Below are 16,730 nucleotides of genomic sequence, written 5' to 3'. Positions count from 1 at the left end.
TCTTCAGCTCAACGCGAGTGCTCTACCACTTGAGCTACAGCACCACTTCCGGTTTTCTGGTGGTTTATTGGAGATAGGAGTCTCACGGTCTTTCCTGCCTGGGCTGGCTTTGAACCGAGATCCTCAGATCTCAGCCTCCTGAGTAGCTAGGATTACAGGCGTGAACCACCAGCGCCCTGCTGAAACACCATCTTTAAAACAAACTCCATTAGCAAAAAACTGAGCTGGCACGTGTGTGGCTCATGTATAGAGTGCAGCCGAGTAAGCAAGCTGAATAAGCATGAAGATTTGTGTTCAAACCCAGGTGCTGGCAAAAAAAAAAAAAAAGGAAGAAGAAGAAGAAAGAAAGCTGGGCGCCTGTGGCTCAGACCTGTAATTCTAGCTACGCAGGGGGCTGAGATCTGAGGATCAAGGTTCAAAGCCAGCCCCAAGTCCATGAGACTCTTATCTCCAATTAACCACCAGAAGTGGTTACCTCCAGAAAACCAGAAGTGGCGCTGTGGCTCAAGTGGTAGAGCACTTGCTTTGAGCTGAAGAGCTCAGGGACAGCGCCCAGTCTCAGAATTGAAGACCCACAACAAACAAAAAACAACAACACACTCAAAAAAGACATTGCCAAGATACCTAACAGCAAAAATTTTTCAGTTTGTACTCAGTAGTAATGAAGGAAATAGTGCATTTACTTGGTTTGCTGAATGTTTCACATTCACAGTTACTAACCTTTTATCCCTTTGGGCATGGCATTCTCATTACCTCCCATTTTATAGATGAGAAAACTGTAGACTCACAGTAATTTTCCAAGATCATATACTGTCAAGTGACAGCCTGAATACCACTTCTACCACACTAGATTTAGAAACCTTTCCACACTTGGCTAAGATTGCTAGTGAAGAGATGTTGGAGGCACGAACAGCACGGGAGCAACCTGGGTCAACTTAGATCCTCACAGCCAACTTGGGTTCATAGATTAAAAGAGCAGCAGTGTTGAAAATCAAGGGACACTATGGTGTGAAATTGTTTCCCCATTGGCAGAGAAGAATATAACTGAAGAGATGAGAGCTCTTGAACAGTCTCCTCAGAGACTTGAGACCTGGAATGAGGAAGAGGGATCTAGCATTTAGATGTCAGTCAGAGGCTGACTGATCAAGGTCCTCCTTGGAAATGTGAAATTAAATGTGTCTCTAAGGTCTGAAGAAATTGAGGCCTGTGACAAGTGAGCTCTCTATTCTGGAGGGGCAAAGGATATATAGCACTTCGTTGTTGCTTTCTGTGACAGGGGAACTTCAGGTTTTTTACACGTACATTCTCTTGCCCTCCCTCTACCTCTCCTCCTCCCTTGGGCAGGCTCAGTGTCTGAGTCATGGTGAAGAGAGGACAAGCAAAGTGGAAGCAAAAACAAAGACAGTCTAATGTTTAGTCCTGGTTATCCCTGCTCTTTCCTTCTAGCTAACATCATGGCTATCTAGATCAAAGGAAATCCTTTGATCTGCCCTTCAGCTTCCAAGCACTGGTTGAAATTGACATGTAGAAACCTAGAGTTGGCCCAGACATGATAGTTGGTAGAAATGCCAACTTGGAGAAGAAAGGAAAGGCTACTCTTCTAGGGAGCTGCATCTGGCCAAAAGCTACCACATTCTACTTCCTACTAGAGGTGGTTCTTTTATAGTTGATGTTAGTGTATTCCATTAGCTGTGGACTCATTACATCTCCACTTACAGCTCCAGAATCAACAGAGATTACATATCTCTTCCCTATCTTCCTTTAGCTCATTAAGACTATCCTATCTCCCAGTGGCACCCCTATCCCTACTGAGTAATTCCTGCTATAGGGGAAACAAGCTCTGAGGTTAAGACCTGGGATGGGGATTATATATGGACACCACTACATCAATGAAATAACTAGAGTTAATCATTGTAAGCTTTTGTTTTTTGATTGGGAGTTTTTAGACAAAGAAAGCCTCCTCTTTATTGGCTCTTTCTCCTTCCCTGCACTGAGATTTCCAGTTTCTCAGAAGTCCTAAATGTGGCTGGGAAGACCTTTCCATTGGAGTCAGGATGGTGCCTAAGTGGGAGATATCAAGATCCTTCTTGTTCCCTCTCCTTGGTTGCTCTTCTAGTCCAGGTCTGCCCCACTCCTGGCACCACTCCTTTCCCATTCCTTCTTTCTCTTCTCCTCTCTCTCTCAGCAAGTTTTTTATGTGATTACAGGCACTGCATGGTAATTAGTGCTAAACTCATTTGCACAACTACAGTTAATTGGCTACAACAATTAATTAATGTGTTGGAAATTTGGCACTGGAAAAAAAAAGTTTGTCATCAAAAAAAAGGGCAAAAAATTGTAGAGTAAGGTACTCATAAAAATCGAGGGCAGGCTTCAAAAGCCCAGCTGGGCCTCCAACTTCAGGCCAGCCTCAGACGCATTCCCCCTCTCAACTTCAACATATTTTCCTCTTTGATTTTTTTCTTTATTTTTCTTTTTCTTTCTTTTTTCTTTTCATTCTCTCTCCTTTTTTTTTTTTTTTTTTACAACTTAAGCAAACTCATTTCCCTGATAAAATATAGCATGACTAATGGCTAGAGCATGTAAAAATCATTGGGAAAATGTCCTTGGAAGACGAATGCATTTTCAGCAGAATAATTAACTTAATTAACAAATTCACATGCATATTCATCAGGCTATTAATGTCTTCTCGGCTCAGCTTGATGAACATTGCAGTAATAACCATCTCATTTACATACTGCATTCTACTGCGATCCAAAACAGAGACAACATACAGGCATATACACACACACTCACACGAATACACACAACATGCCTCGGCTGCTTTTGACTTCCAGGTTGGCTGGGTGAGAGAGAGGGGGGCCAGGGCAAGGAATGGATAGAGAAGCCTGACTGGGTGGTGTGATCTTTAGAGGGTCATGAGTTTGGTAAGCCAGGCATGCTCACATGTGGATGTCTGAGAGAACTTAATTCTAATTCATTCTCTCTCTCTCTCTCTCTCTCTCTCTCTGCCTTTTTCCTTGTTTCCTTTTCTCTCTGTCATTTTCTCTCTTCTCACGCCCCCCCCCCATCTCTCTAGGGAAAAACTTGGTATCTGTGCCAACTTTTTCCTCCCTCCCCTCCTCCCTTTCTCTTCTTCTCCTCTTCCAACTGCTGCCAGCCGGCATCAGCGCCGAATTGCCATCTCCTTGAGCTCTCTGTGGAGCAATCTCAGAGAGCAGTAAGGTGTGACGCGGGGCTCTGCCGGCTTCGCAGCACCGCCTGCGGAAAGAGCGCAGGATGGCGGAGGAAGATTAAGAGAAATCGCGAGCAGGGCTCGGCTGCCATTGGTGTGTGCAAACGCCGAGGAGGAAGGGAGAGGGAGAGTGAGGAGGGGGGGAGAGAAAGGGGGAAAAACCAGCAGCTGTCGGCCTAATTCTTCTAACACTCTGCTTGTGGTCATATTAGAAAAACAGATTATGCCCCTCGGTGCCACTCACATACTTGACATACGTTAATGTTCTATATCTCCATTTTTGGGTCTTGACAATGGTGGACTTGGGGTGGAGAAGGATAAGACCTGGAGCGTGGACTCCCATTATCTCCTGACCTCCAACTAGTCTTTATACTTTTATTTTTAGCAACCTTGCAGCCCGTACCAATGGTTCATGCCTGTAATCCTAGTAACTCAGGATACTGAGATCTGAGGATCATAGTTCAAAGCCAGCCCAGGCAGGAAGTCCATGAGACTCATCTCCAATTAACCACCAAAAATGAAGATGTGGCTCAAGTGATAGAGTGCTAGTCTTGAGCAGAAAAGATCAGGGACAGTGCTTAGGTCTAGCTTAAGCTAATATAATATAAAAATAATATAAAATATAATAAGGGCTGGAAGGGTGGCTCAGTGGTAGAGTGCTTGCCTTGCATGCATGAAGCCTTGGGTTCGGTTCCTCACTACCACATAAACAGAAAAAGCTGGAAGTGGTGCTGTGGCTCAAGTGGTAGAGTGCTAGCCTTGAGCTGAATTGCTCAGGGACAGTACCCAGGCCCAGAGTTCAAGACCCATGACTGGCAATAAATAAATAAAAGCAAGCCTAAGCCAAGTTTTTTTTTGGTGGTTGTTGTTGGTTATGGGTTTTGAACTCTAGGCCTGAACGCCATCCCTCAGTTCTTCAGCTCAAGGCTAGCGCTCTACCACTTGAGCCACTGTACTACTTCCAGTTTTCTGAGTGGTTTATTGCAGATAAGAGTCTCATGGTCTTTCTTGCCAGGGCTGGCTTTGAACTGCAATCCTCAGATCTCAGCCTCCCGAGTAGCTAGGATTAGAGGCATGAGCCACCAGCACCCAGCTGAGCCCAGTTTTCTGCTGATGTCACCATTAGATCTTGCTTTTTGTAGCAAGAGGTCAGAGGACACCTGGAAATCCTTTCCTCCAAAAGTTATCTACCCACTTAGAGCCTCTGTAGGTCACATTCGGCCTAAGTGAGACCACGTCTGTGGCTACCCCTGGCCTATCCTTCCTATGAGCCCTTCCATAAATCAAATTGGGGGTCAGGAAAAGTTGGAGATCTATAATAGTTTGTGTACCCAGAGGGGGTTACAAAGAAGCCACAAGCAAAATGAGGCCAGGATTGTTTCTGGGTTGCTATAGAAACCAGGTTTCCTCCTCTTGGCAGGAAGGGAGGAGTGCTTGAGGCCTCTCTCCTTCCACCAATCCTGAAGGATGTACAGGCCAGGCGGAGCTTGCCAAAGCCTGAGGAAGGGCTGGTTTTGAAGAACAAACCATTTCCCACAGTCCACTCAACAGACCAGAGCCCTTTGACCCCACCTTCTTTGTCCTACCACCCAATATTCAGTCAAAGGAGTCCTTGCCTCCCGTGCCTTGTCCTCTGTGGAGACCTGTTGCTTAGCAACCACTGGTGCCTTCTTCCTAATAAATCACAGGGACTGAGAGATATAATATCTGTCTCTATATTCAGTTCCCCTCCCTGTCTATTTATATTTAATAACTGAATCTCTGTTTTGAGTTTCGTTGGCACCTGCTTTAAAGGGCTTTTAGAGGGATTAAGCTGCAGCATGCAGAAAGGTTGTATTTGAAGAACTTCTGAATAGGGAAGAGTACAAGACTGGAAGAAGCTAGAGGATCAAGAGAAGTTGTGGGACCATATTTGGGAAGGAGGTGTCTACAGGGGCTCCTAGGGGTAAACCTGGAGGGCACTCCAACAGTTGCACTTTCCTCTCTCCACACTCTTTCCTGCTGCCGCTAGTTTCAGACCATTTCCAGTCCTAGTTCTTTTCATATATCTGTTTGTGAGACTCTTATCAAAGTTCATTTCCTAGTATCTAGATGTTGGTATGGTGTTAGTGGCAGAGGGGGTGGGGGTGGGGGGCTGTGCTAAAGGAAGTTCTCCCAAAGGTTTTGGTCACTAGGAAGGAATTCTTCTGTCCACCAGAAACCACACTGTTCTGATAGTGGGAGCTGTATGTTATCATTCCTAAAGGTTGTACCAGCAGAGCTTGTCCAAGGAGTAAGGAAGTCCTTACTAACAGTGTTAGAGGTAAGTTCCTCTCTTCTTACTCTCCTGTGTTCTGGGTTATTATGTACTTAATCTTTTAAAATTCTTGTTACAAGATTTGTACACCACATAGAGCACTGATATTTACCTTGTTGGACTTCAGTAGGATCAATTAAAGTAACATGAACAAGTACACGCTGAAAACTTGTCAAGTTTTATTCAAATACTATTTATTATTGTTGTTTTGGTGGTATTGGAGTTTGAACTTGGCTGTGCGCTTGCTAGGCAGGTGCTCTACTGCTTGAACCAACCCCATCCCTACCAATATTATTTTAATGTATGAAAAAGACCTGATTGCTGAGGAAAAGGAGGTGTCATGAATTCAGCACAGCTCTAGGCAGCACAGCTCTGTCCTCTGGTCTGTGGGGCTATGAGTTAGAAATCCAAATAAAAAATTAAGCAATTGGGAGTCATATGATAGTACCCCTATCTTTCCTCCTTACTCTTACTCCAACCCCAGACCTGTAGCCACCAGCAGCAAAGACAGCAGCCATGCTTACACCTCCCTACTGATCCTCTACCCCTTTCCCTGGCCAGCACCTTCACTGCCATCATGCTAGCTCACAGACGTACGATTTCACCCACTATACCCCCCTTCTCCAAACCTCTTCCAACCCATGCCTTCTGTAGGAGACAGATGGGGTGTCTGCGATGGAAAAGGCTCTGGGCTCTACGCCGCCTTGGGTGGATAGGCACCCCCCCCCCACCTCCCCACTACTCCCTCTCCCCACCTAAGACACTCAGATTCACCCCAGGCAGCCCTGGGAGCCACTGAGGATTCCAACTCCTTTCTAAGGCCCAGTCCTAGAAACAGAGCCAGAATAGCATCTTTCTCTGAGACCAAGACCCCATCCCCTCCTTATGGAAGGCCAGTGCAAAAGATAAAGTAGGGTAGGGAATAGTTGGGCTCTAAGTGATACGAAAAGGCAGGGAGAGGCCTGGGGCCTTTCACTAAGGACTGGATGGGTGGAGTTTGGGGTCCTGAGTTGACAGAGGGAGCTAAGCCTGTACAACTCCTTTGTTCAAGAAGGCTGGGGTCTCTGGAGGGAGGCTCAGCTTGGGGAAGAGAAAGGAAACTAACATTACAGAGCACCAACTGTGAGCCAGGCACAATGCCAGAGCCTTTCCATACCTGTAGTCACAACTATTGGGGAAAGAGTCAGGGCAAATAGTGTCTCAGGAGCCCTCAGCGGCATGGACAGCTGACCATTTCCCCTTCTGATTCTGTGATGACTCTGCCAATTGTTCTGCCCTCAGGCTGCGCCTTCTCCTCTTTTGCAAACTCACTCTACTCCATAGACTCAAGTCCATCAATTTTGCATGTTCCTAGCACTATATGTCTTCCTTTCCAGCTCTTAGCATAGTAATTTCACAGTTGCTTGTGCAGCCATTTGAATAACTGTCTTTGTTTGCTTGTATGCAAAGTTCCAGGAGGGCAGTGACCACATTTGTCTGTGTTCATCACAGACAGTTCAGTATGCTACTAGTGCCCAGCATAATGCCTAGCATAAAATAGTTGTTTGGCAAATATTTATTAAATAAATGAATAAGAGACATCTCTAGCCTAAACTCAGCTTCTTCATTACTCCCTCACCACAATGTATGGGCAGAGTACATGAAACAGTTACCTGGGAGGTTAGACCATTTCATTTATGCTGGGGGAGGGGGGGAAACATCAGAGCTGGGCACCGGTGGCTCATGCCTGTAATACTAGCTATTCAGTTAAGATCTAAGGATTATAGTTTGAAGCCAGCCTGGGCTTATCTCTAACCACAAAAAAAAAAAAAAAAGCTGGAAATGGAGCTGTGGCTCAAATGGTATAGTGCTAGCCTGAGCAAAAAGTTCCTAGGCCTTGGGCTGGGAAGGCGGCTCAGTGGTAGAGCGCTTGCTTGCCTTGCATGCATGAGGCCGTGGGTTTGATTCCTCAGTATCACATAAGCAAAAAGAAAAAAGCCGGAAGTGGCACTGTGGCTCAAGTGGTAGAGTGCTAGCCTTGAGCTGAAGAGCTGAGGGACAGCTCCCAGGCCCAGAGATCAGGCCCCATGACCGGACCCCCCCCCCCCAAAAAAAAAAAAAGTTCCTAGGCCTTGAGTTCAAGCCCTAGGACTGGCAACAAAAATAAATAAAAATAAGGACAAGACCAGTTCAAGTTCTGATCTTCCAGAGCCTAGCCCTACCTGTCTGCTCTCCAAGGACTGAGAATTCAAAGTTGTAATTTTTCCCAATGTAGAGGCCAGAAATTACTTATGTGAGCTTAATGAGAGGACAGTTAGAAGGGAGGGTACTCTGAAGAAAATCCCTCTTGACCTGGGACTGTGGCTTAGTGGTAGAATGCTTGCCTACCATGCATGAAGCCCTGGGTTGGATTCCTCAGTACCACATAAAAATAAAAAGCCAGAAGTGGCGCTGTGGCTCAAGTGATAGAGTGCTAGCTCAGGGACTGTGCCAAGGCTCTGAGTTCAAGTCCCAGAACTGGCAAAGAAAAACAAAACAAAACAAAAATCTCTTCTGCCTTAGCTGAGACTGCAAAAACTGTCCGCTGTCACTCCTCTATTTCTGCAGTCCTCTTTCCCTGGGCTTTGGGGGTAGAGATGATTTAACTGAATAGGAAGGATAGACATTTACCAGAAGCAGAACAGGTTACTTGCTCCTGAAATACCCAGGGATCTGAATATTGAGCTTCAGCCAGGTGACTGGAGCAGAGGAACCACAGGATCCAGAAACAGCGAGTTCCTGGGGGTTGCTCTCTCCAGACCTAGAAAACAAGAGATGTCCAAAATGACCTCTAGGAGGTACCCAGCCTCTAGCACAGTGCCCCTACATGAACCCCTTTGATCACCCTTGCTGACTGACCTCAAATAATACTACTACCAAGTCTGTAGGGAGTTAAGATTAAGCCAGATCTGGTAACTCAGTTCTCCCTGGCCAATCCCCATTCATAACATCCAAGCACACAGATGTTGCTAAGCTCCCAGTCCAGAGCATCTCCCAGTGCTCACAGCAGTGTCCCACCCAGTCCCCATCCTTTGAAAGTCTCCTTCAGCATCTAGGTCATGGATCTGGAAGTCATTCTGGGCAATGTTGCTCTCTCTGACCCCACCTGTTCTCTGAGCCCCTAATAAAACAGGACAACTCAGGCTGCAGGCCAAGTCCTTGTGTCCTCATCAAAGGCGACATCTGTCCCCTCCAAGAAGCTAGCCCTGGGGGGAGGGAAGGAGACAGGCACAAGGGAGAAACCTTGATCTTGCCTAGGCCCTCACCCCAAATTCCACTGCAGGTACAGATTATGGGTAGTGGCCCAGAGAGCCACAGAGGTCTGTACTCACACATGCCCTCACAGGCCTTCATGCCTCTGAGTCCCTTCACATGAGAGCCCCTCCTGGGCTTACCCAGCTACCTGGGCTGCTGCTGTTGCCAAGCGGCCTTCTTTTATTCATGCGTTGTTTTATTGCTGGCAAATGCTGCTGCTTGCTGCTGTTGGAGGCGTTCCTGCCAAATCCATCCCAACATCTTGGCCTGGCATCAGGGCGGCATGCTAATGTGGAAATTTAAAGAGCCGCTCGGCTTTAAATCGGAATTTTAAATGAGCAGCAGTGCTCCGAGGGGACCCAGGCAAAATCTAACAGTATCTGATCTACCCTTCCTCCTCCCACACCCACAGTCTTACCACAAATTCCTCCCACCTCTCTCTTTGATTTGGACACTAGGTAAAGTGATGGCATGAAACATACCAGCAGAAGACGGAGTTACTGGGACAAGAATTGTTGCAAGTTGGGGTCCTCTAGACTAGTAAGGAACTGGGGTCCCCCACTCAAGACCAAGCCAAATGAAAGACAAGGAAGCAGAGCTGTGAATGGTGAAACCATTCATTCCTCACTTCCTGTTTTACAAAAACAAAAACGTAACATACACACCAAACAAAACAAACAAACAAAAAACAAGAGAGCCTTGCTCTACAGAGGAGGCAAGGTTGAATTCCATGAAGACACTCATACACACCATATACTTGAACACATGCAGATGTGTGTACACAGCTGTGTGTGTAGTTTGGTTAGGATGCTTGTTGAGGCCCCTACAGGGTGTGTCCACAAAACTCATATGTGTGAGCTATACACAGGAATTATTCATACTCAGGACAGCCCTCTTTCTTCCCACATTTAGTCCACTATCCTAGTGCAGAACACACTGGCTTTAGCAAATCATTAGCATGAACTATGGCCCAGGTTTTTCCATGGATCTTAAATTCACAGCTCCTGGCAGCTACCTTGAGTCAGCTGTGGTGATGGAACCCTGCAGTTTTTCTGCCAGGATTGGGGCAGGGGCACCTGAGGTCAACTTTTGCACCTGTCTTAGCCACAGTGTGGTGCCTCCTCTGGTGACCAACAGATGACAGGCTCAGACATCTCACCTGGGATGCATGCTGGGCACCGCCTTGGTCTCAAAGGGAAGAGGAGGCTAATCAGAATCGAGAAAGGCAGAATCTGTGCCTCTCTGTGATCCCCTCTCCTTCCAATGTGCCTCTCATTTTCAGAAGATATTTGTTGAGTGCCTGCCCACTTTTTTGGATTGTTAGCCTCAGGAATCTGGATATGCTGTTCTCATTGGGGGGATCCACAGAAATTCACATGGTGACCTCAACCTAACCCTAAGCTTCTACACCAAGGGATGCTCCCAGATCTTCCCTAAGGTTCCTCCTCCCTCAAAGAAAATGGCTTTTCCAGGAGCTAGTGTGGCTGCCAGCCAAGAGGCTTGGGGCAGGGCCTGGGGCATGCAGCTGGCACTTGCCTACTAGATCCCCTAAGGAACCCCTCCTCCACTCCCATAGCCCCATTCAGATGGCTCTTGGGCTACAGGAAAACAGAACTGTTACCCATTCCTAGAGGAAAGTTTGAGCTAAAAAGGGCCTCACTTGTCTCTCCATTATAAGCTGCTCCAACATCCTTCACCCAGACTAGATAAACTAAAGACCACCAAGCAATATTATATGGGTTGAGTTAGGGCTAGCTGGGAAGGGAACTTGAGGCCTGTGCTAACTTTCTGGAAGAAGGTGTTGAGGTCATGAAATACATGAGAATAAACTCCTGTACTTTTTCTTTTTTTTTTCCTGAGACTGGGACTCAAACTTGTCAGCTGATACTTTCTCTCCTTGGCTGGTGCTCTACCACCTGAGCCACACCTTCAGCCAATGGATGAGCAATTTAATGTATGATAAGACATGAAGGACTGGGAATGTTGCTTAATGGTAGAGTGCTTGCAAGCCCTGGGTTCAATTCCTCAGGCTGGAAGTGGTACTTTGGCTCAAGTGGTAGAGTGCTAACATTGAGCAAAAGAAGTTCAGGGACAGTTTCCAGGCACTGAGTTCAAGCCCCACGACAGAAAAAAAAAAAAAAAGATAGGATATGAAGAAGGACTGAATGAATCTGCCTCTCTCATTTAATTAGCAACATGTAAATAATATGCAAACAATACCTTCTTTGTTTAGAGACCACTAAGCCTCTGATTTTTGAAGTGGATTCCCAAGGGACTTCTAAGCAGCATCTCTGATACCCCCAGAGGATGGGACAGTCAGGGTAAGGAGAAAGACCTGTGCTTCTAGCTTATTCCCTAGATGGACTCACTTTCCCTACTGTGGGCCTCAGTTTCCTTATATTGGATGGTGTCTAAGGTATTTTTCCAATGCTAACAGTGTAGGGTTCTCTGTTCTGGGACCCAGTGCCAGCATAGGGTGGAAGGGTTAAGTCAATCCTAGGGTGGAAGTCAAAGCCCTTGGCTTTCTTGCCCCAGCTACCCACCTCAATTTTGTCAAACCACCCTACACCCCCACACACACACATGCCATCCCAAGCATAGGCAGTTTCTCAAAGGCAGTGCTCTCTCTCTCTCTGTCTTATCCCATGCCTTCACCCTCACTGTTTCCTCTGTCCAGAATGCCCTTCTTGTGCTTTAGCTCTTCATCTGACTAAACTCTGACTGCGACAGCCTTTTCTCCTCCACTCCCTTGTGACAAGGTGCCTCACTCCTGAGTGCCTGGGTGCAGTTTCTCTCTTTTCCCATTAGACCATGAATTTTTAGTTTTGTTCAAGATTGAATTGTGAGTGTAAGTATATTCATTTTTTTAAAGCTACTGTGTAACAAATGATCACAATGTTAGTGGCTTAAAACAACAGAAGTGGCTGGGAATGTGGCTCAGTGATAGAGTGCTTGCCTAGCATGCACGAAGCCCTAAGTTCAATTCCTCAATACCACATAAACAGAAAATGCCAGAAGTGGCACTGTGGCTCAAGTGGTAGAGTACTAGGGACAGTTCCCTGGGCTTTGAGTTCAAGCCCCAGGACTGGCCAAACAAACAAACAAAAACCAAGTTCACTTTCTCACATTTTTGAAGGCCAAAGTTTCAACATTCACTTCTCTGGGCCAAATATCAAGGCATCAGCAAGAACTTACTCTTTCTGGAGGCTGTACAGGAGAATCCATTCCTAGTGGCTACTGGAATCCCTTTGCTGTGGGCTAGTCGCACCAGTTTTCTGCCTTCCTCTTCACATCACCTTTAAATCTTTAGGCTTATTCTCTCTCTCCCTCTGTCCTCCTCCCTCCCTCTCTTCTTCCCTCCTTCCCCCCCCCCCATCATATAATTAGGATTGAACTCAGGGTTGCCCACATGTTAGACAAGCACTCTGATGCTGGGCCACATCCCCAGTACACTAAACTTTTTATTTTGAGACAGTGTCACTAAATTGCCCAGACTGGCCCAGACTGGAATCTTCTGGCCATAGCCTCCCTAGTAGCTAAGATTACAGACATTCCTCTCTTTTCAGGACACCTGTGGTGGCATTTAGAGCCCACCCACATGATCCAGAATAATCTCGTCAGCTCAATATTCTTAATTATATCTACAAAAACTCTTCCCAGCTAAGGTAACATTCACAGGTTCTGAGAATATATCTTTAGGAATATAATCAGACTACCAAAATAAGCAAGGACATTTAAATGTTTGCCAGTTATTAAGTATCTCCATGTACCAAACATGGCAGACATTGTTCTCATCTAAATCTTAGAATAACCCTGAAAAGCAGATATTAATGGCTGTATTCTAAAGCCAAGGAAACTGAGATTGAGTCACCTACCAAAGGTCTCATAGCTAGTAAATGATAGAACTAGAAACCAAATGAGCTTGGTTCCAGAACCAGTATGCTTTTGTCTCACCAACAGCCTCTGAGCTTAACCCAGACACCGGCACAGATGCTTTTGCCTGAATGGACATGCAAAAAAAATAAATAAAGAAGGAGAAAGGTGTACAAGAAGGGAACTTGAGGCCAGGCTTTCCTAGTGATATGAACTCAAGCTTTCTTTTGCCAAGCAGTCTTACCACTCCTCTAATCCTCTTCCACCAACCCTGACCCCCTTTTTTTTTTTTTTGCAGGAGCCTGGAATCACCCCAGTTTGTAGCCCCCTGCCAACTACTGCTGCCCAGAATGGTGGCAGAGTGCCTGGTCTTCAGACAGGAGCTATCAAATCACAGAACCAGAGGGACTTCTGAAGGTCACCTCATTGAGCCCTCTGCCGGCATCCAGTCCTGCTCATGAAGACAGCGACAGACAAGGTGAGGTCAGTGGGCAGTAGAAGAGTGAAGTTGCCATCTCTTCCTTCAGCTACCCTTTCTCCTGCCACACCTGTTAACAATTTCTATTACGTATCCTCATTTAGCTCTGACCTTCTAGACATGCACAATGAAAACTGGCGGGGATCAGAAGACCTATGACCTAGTCCTGGATTCTCCAAAAAGTAAGTCCAGATTTTTGGCCAAGTCCCTTCAACACTCTGGGCCTCTAATTCTTCATCTTTAAAATGGGATAGATAGTGGTGGCAATGAGAGTGCCCCTCTCACATGGCTATGGGGGGGAAGAACACAGTCGGGGGGGCGGGGGTTTGGAGTAAGGCAGGTGCTGCAGGAATATTTTATCACAGCCCCTCAGCCCTCCAGCCAAAACCCCTTCATTCTGAATAATCCTGCTCACCTCAGCCAGTGTGGTCTGCCTTGTGCGCTAGACTGTGAACTTCTCTTGGCAGGATCTTGCTCATTTTTGTAATCGCTGCCCGTTCCCCGGGCAGGCAGGCTCAATATATATTTGATCAACGAGTGTGGGGGTGAGTCAGATCCCCAGTGCTGACACCCACCCCCACCAACCCTCCTTCGAAGGACTGTTCGCTCTGGGGTCCGGACAGCCGAGGTAGCACGGCGGAGAAAGGACGCGCTGCAGCTTTAAGATTTCTCCCGGGCGTCCGGTTGCCAAGGCGCGGTTGCCAGGGGCCTGCGCGGAGCGGCGTCCGGCCTTCGCGGGCGGGCTCCGGGTTTCCGCCGCCGCGGCCGCCGCCGCCGGGCCGCGCCGGGCTCGGCTCCTCCGAACCGTCTGGCGGACTTGGCACCGGCTCCCACTTCTCAGTGCCCCCGCGGTGCGTGGCAGGCTGCGGCTTCATTATCCTGATTGATTCCTCCTGCTCCCCGACACCGTGGGGGCCCCGGCCAAGAAAAGGGGAGGGGGGGCGGAGGCGGCATCTGCGAGCCCCTTCCGCGGCCCTTGCCCTCCGCCGCCGCCGGGGCTGCGGGCCCTGGGTTCCCCGCCGCGGCCGGCCGGGCAGGGCGGGAAGGGAGGGCTGGGAGGCGAAGCGGAGCCGTGCTTTGGCTCGATGGCTTTTGCTCCAGAGGCCGGCCCCGCTGCAGAGGTTTTTCGAGCCTTTTCCTGGAGAATATGGCCAGGTTGGGGCAGACAAAGGGGGCACGGTGATGGACCAGGAACGTCGAGAGAAGAACAAGCACTGGCAAAACGGAAAGGTCGCAACTCCCAGGAGCATGGATCACAAGGCCCAGGCCAAGTGACACGTGTCTCCATCACGGCCCTCCTCGGAGACCCTAAGTATACTTCTCAGGGGAAGAGGCCAGGAGATCTGCCTCAACAACGCAGGACATCCAGCATGAATCTGAGCTCCAAGGGAGGCCAGGGACCTCTATGAGGAGAAGGACCACTCCCCAGAATCCCAACCAAGGTCTGGGACCTTGGTGGAAAGCCTCTGGGAGCCTGAGATTGCAGTGTCTTCCTTCTGTCACTTGGTTTGTGATCTGGGCAAGTCACGTCACCATTGTTAGCCTTGTTCTTCTGTACAATGGGGTTAAATTTACCCATGGTTAAATGGAATGATAATGTACACGTGTTGGTGGCAAGTTCCTACCTAAGTTCTCTGGCAAGAAGAACAGGACCTGAAGGGCTGGGTCTCCATCCCGGTATGGTTTGGGGTGGATCCCTTGAGGGAGGTGAGTCTCCTCCATATGTTTAAATCCCTTCTTAACTGAACGATGATCTGAAGACATCCAATCAAATTGGATGTAGAAGGGCAAAACTGCGAAATTCACATCTGGCTCTACCACTCCTGTCCCTGCCTTCAAGCCTTGACAGTCTCCCCCTAGTGACTTAGCTCTGTCTTGTGTAAGGGCCAGACATGAGAATTTCCTAGATGGGTTTGGCCCTGTCTGAGGAACTCTTAACATTTCGTTTCCCTTGTCCCTAAGAAAATGGAAATTGTTGGAGAATTTGAGGCCATTTTCTCTAGACCTGTGGCAATTTTTGTTTGTGAACATGATTGAAGTGGAGGTCACTTGCAACTTGGTGTCTGCCTTTCAGCCTGATCCTTACTTATTTCAAATTCTTCCACTCCATATTTACTGGGTAACTCCACTGAGGATCATGATACACCCAGGAGGTGAGAGTGTTGTGAATGGACACAGGTTGGATAGAAAGACCTCCACTTTGAAACCACTGACATGCTGGCCAACAGCTAGATGCACACAGCAGTCTCTCCAATATTATAGGAGTGTTTGCTGCAGGAGGACCTCTCAGGTTCTAGAACATTCCATCCCCATCCTCCTGACTACAGCACTCTTGTACTTTTCAAACAAACTTAATTGCTTTCCTACGGGAGAAAAGTAGGGGAGGAGGGAACAGATCCTAAAATTTGAGCCTGAGGCTTTTGTTCATTCATTTTGTTGGATTACCTGTTTCTACAATAATTATTTATTATTTTTATATTCAAGGGGAAAGAAAACAAAAAAAAAATACAGTTTGAAAGGATATTTTTCCTCTAGTAATCAGATTTCAGGTCAGTACATGTGTCTAGACCTGCCAAGCTGCCCTGGACCCTTGATCAGAGTGGTCCTGCCTCAATGTGCAGCTGCCTCAGTCTCCTCACTGGCCTGGCTGCCCACCTACCCCTGGCTGACCTGCCCCATCATCAATGCCTGCAGCCCTCAGCGCCACTTCCTATTAATACAAACCACGTGGGACCCTCACTGCAGCATCTCCAAGCAGAAGAGGAAGCCAGGGCCGCCTAGTGGCTGCCAGGAAGGCTGGCAGGAAGGGACATCTCCACCAGGCGTCTCCTGGGAAACAGTGAGCTCCCCAGAGAAAGGGACATTTGGAAATAAATTTCCTGCTGTTGTGTGTTTGTATGTGTGTTGCAGGAGAGAGGGAGTTAAAAAAACTTTCTCATCCCCCTCTGCTCTTCTGTGTCCTTAGGGAAAGCAGTTCTCACTGCTTCAAAACTTCAGGCCCTTCCAGGTTCTGGTAAATCAAAGGCCCAGGTTTTTTGGCTGTTCTGCTTCAACTGTAACCTTGGCCTATTATATGCCCCTTGCTGAGTCCTTGGTTCCTCTTTTGCAAAATGAGGGTGCTGCATGATATTTACCCACAATTCTTGTTGTTTTTTTCTTGGGGGGGGGCCCAGTCGTGGGCTTGGGCGCTGTCCCTCAGCTCTTCAGCTCAAGGCTAGCGCCCTACTATATGAGCCACAGCGCCACTTCCAGCTTTTTTCCTTTTTGCTTATGTGGTGCTGGGGAATCGAACCCAGGGCCTCATGCATGCAAGGCAAGCGCTCTACCACTGAGCCACCTTCCCAGCCCATTACCCACAATTCTTAATCCCTCATTTGAGGCTCCTTCATACTTCATACTAGGCCATACTTTCCTGTGCTTGAGATAAATCTGTGATAGGAGCTCATACTTCCCTGTATGACCTTAGCCAATTTGTTAAGCCAGCATGAGTTTTTCACATGCACATTTATTTATGTGGGTATTTGTGGATGCTTTTTTTTTTTTTTTGTCGGTTGTGGATCTTGAACTCTGGTTCT

General features: G+C 47.4%; 1 protein-coding gene across 3 annotated transcripts in view; it reads left to right on the top strand.

Moving 5' to 3' along the window:
* Positions 1-16,294, top strand: part of Cdk12 (cyclin dependent kinase 12) — a 116,695-nt gene extending 100,401 nt beyond the window's left edge. Inside the window, exons 18-20 of one of the 3 annotated variants that reach the window (XM_042671346.1) lie at positions 12,976-13,160; positions 13,260-13,337; positions 15,640-16,294. The gene's annotated coding sequence lies outside the window, so the exon portion shown is untranslated. Of the gene's footprint in view, positions 1-12,975; positions 13,161-13,259; positions 13,468-13,752; positions 13,887-15,639 lie in introns of those variants that run through there. The other 2 variants (XM_042671343.1, XM_042671345.1) reach the window with 2 other exon arrangements.
* Positions 16,295-16,730: the final 436 nt, after the last annotated feature.

This window comes from Dipodomys spectabilis, unplaced genomic scaffold (genome assembly GCF_019054845.1).
Source record: "Dipodomys spectabilis isolate Male_0828 unplaced genomic scaffold, ASM1905484v1 ptg000018l, whole genome shotgun sequence".
Classification (NCBI taxonomy): Eukaryota; Metazoa; Chordata; class Mammalia; order Rodentia; family Heteromyidae; genus Dipodomys; species Dipodomys spectabilis.
This window is presented reverse-complemented; position numbering and strand designations above follow the sequence as displayed.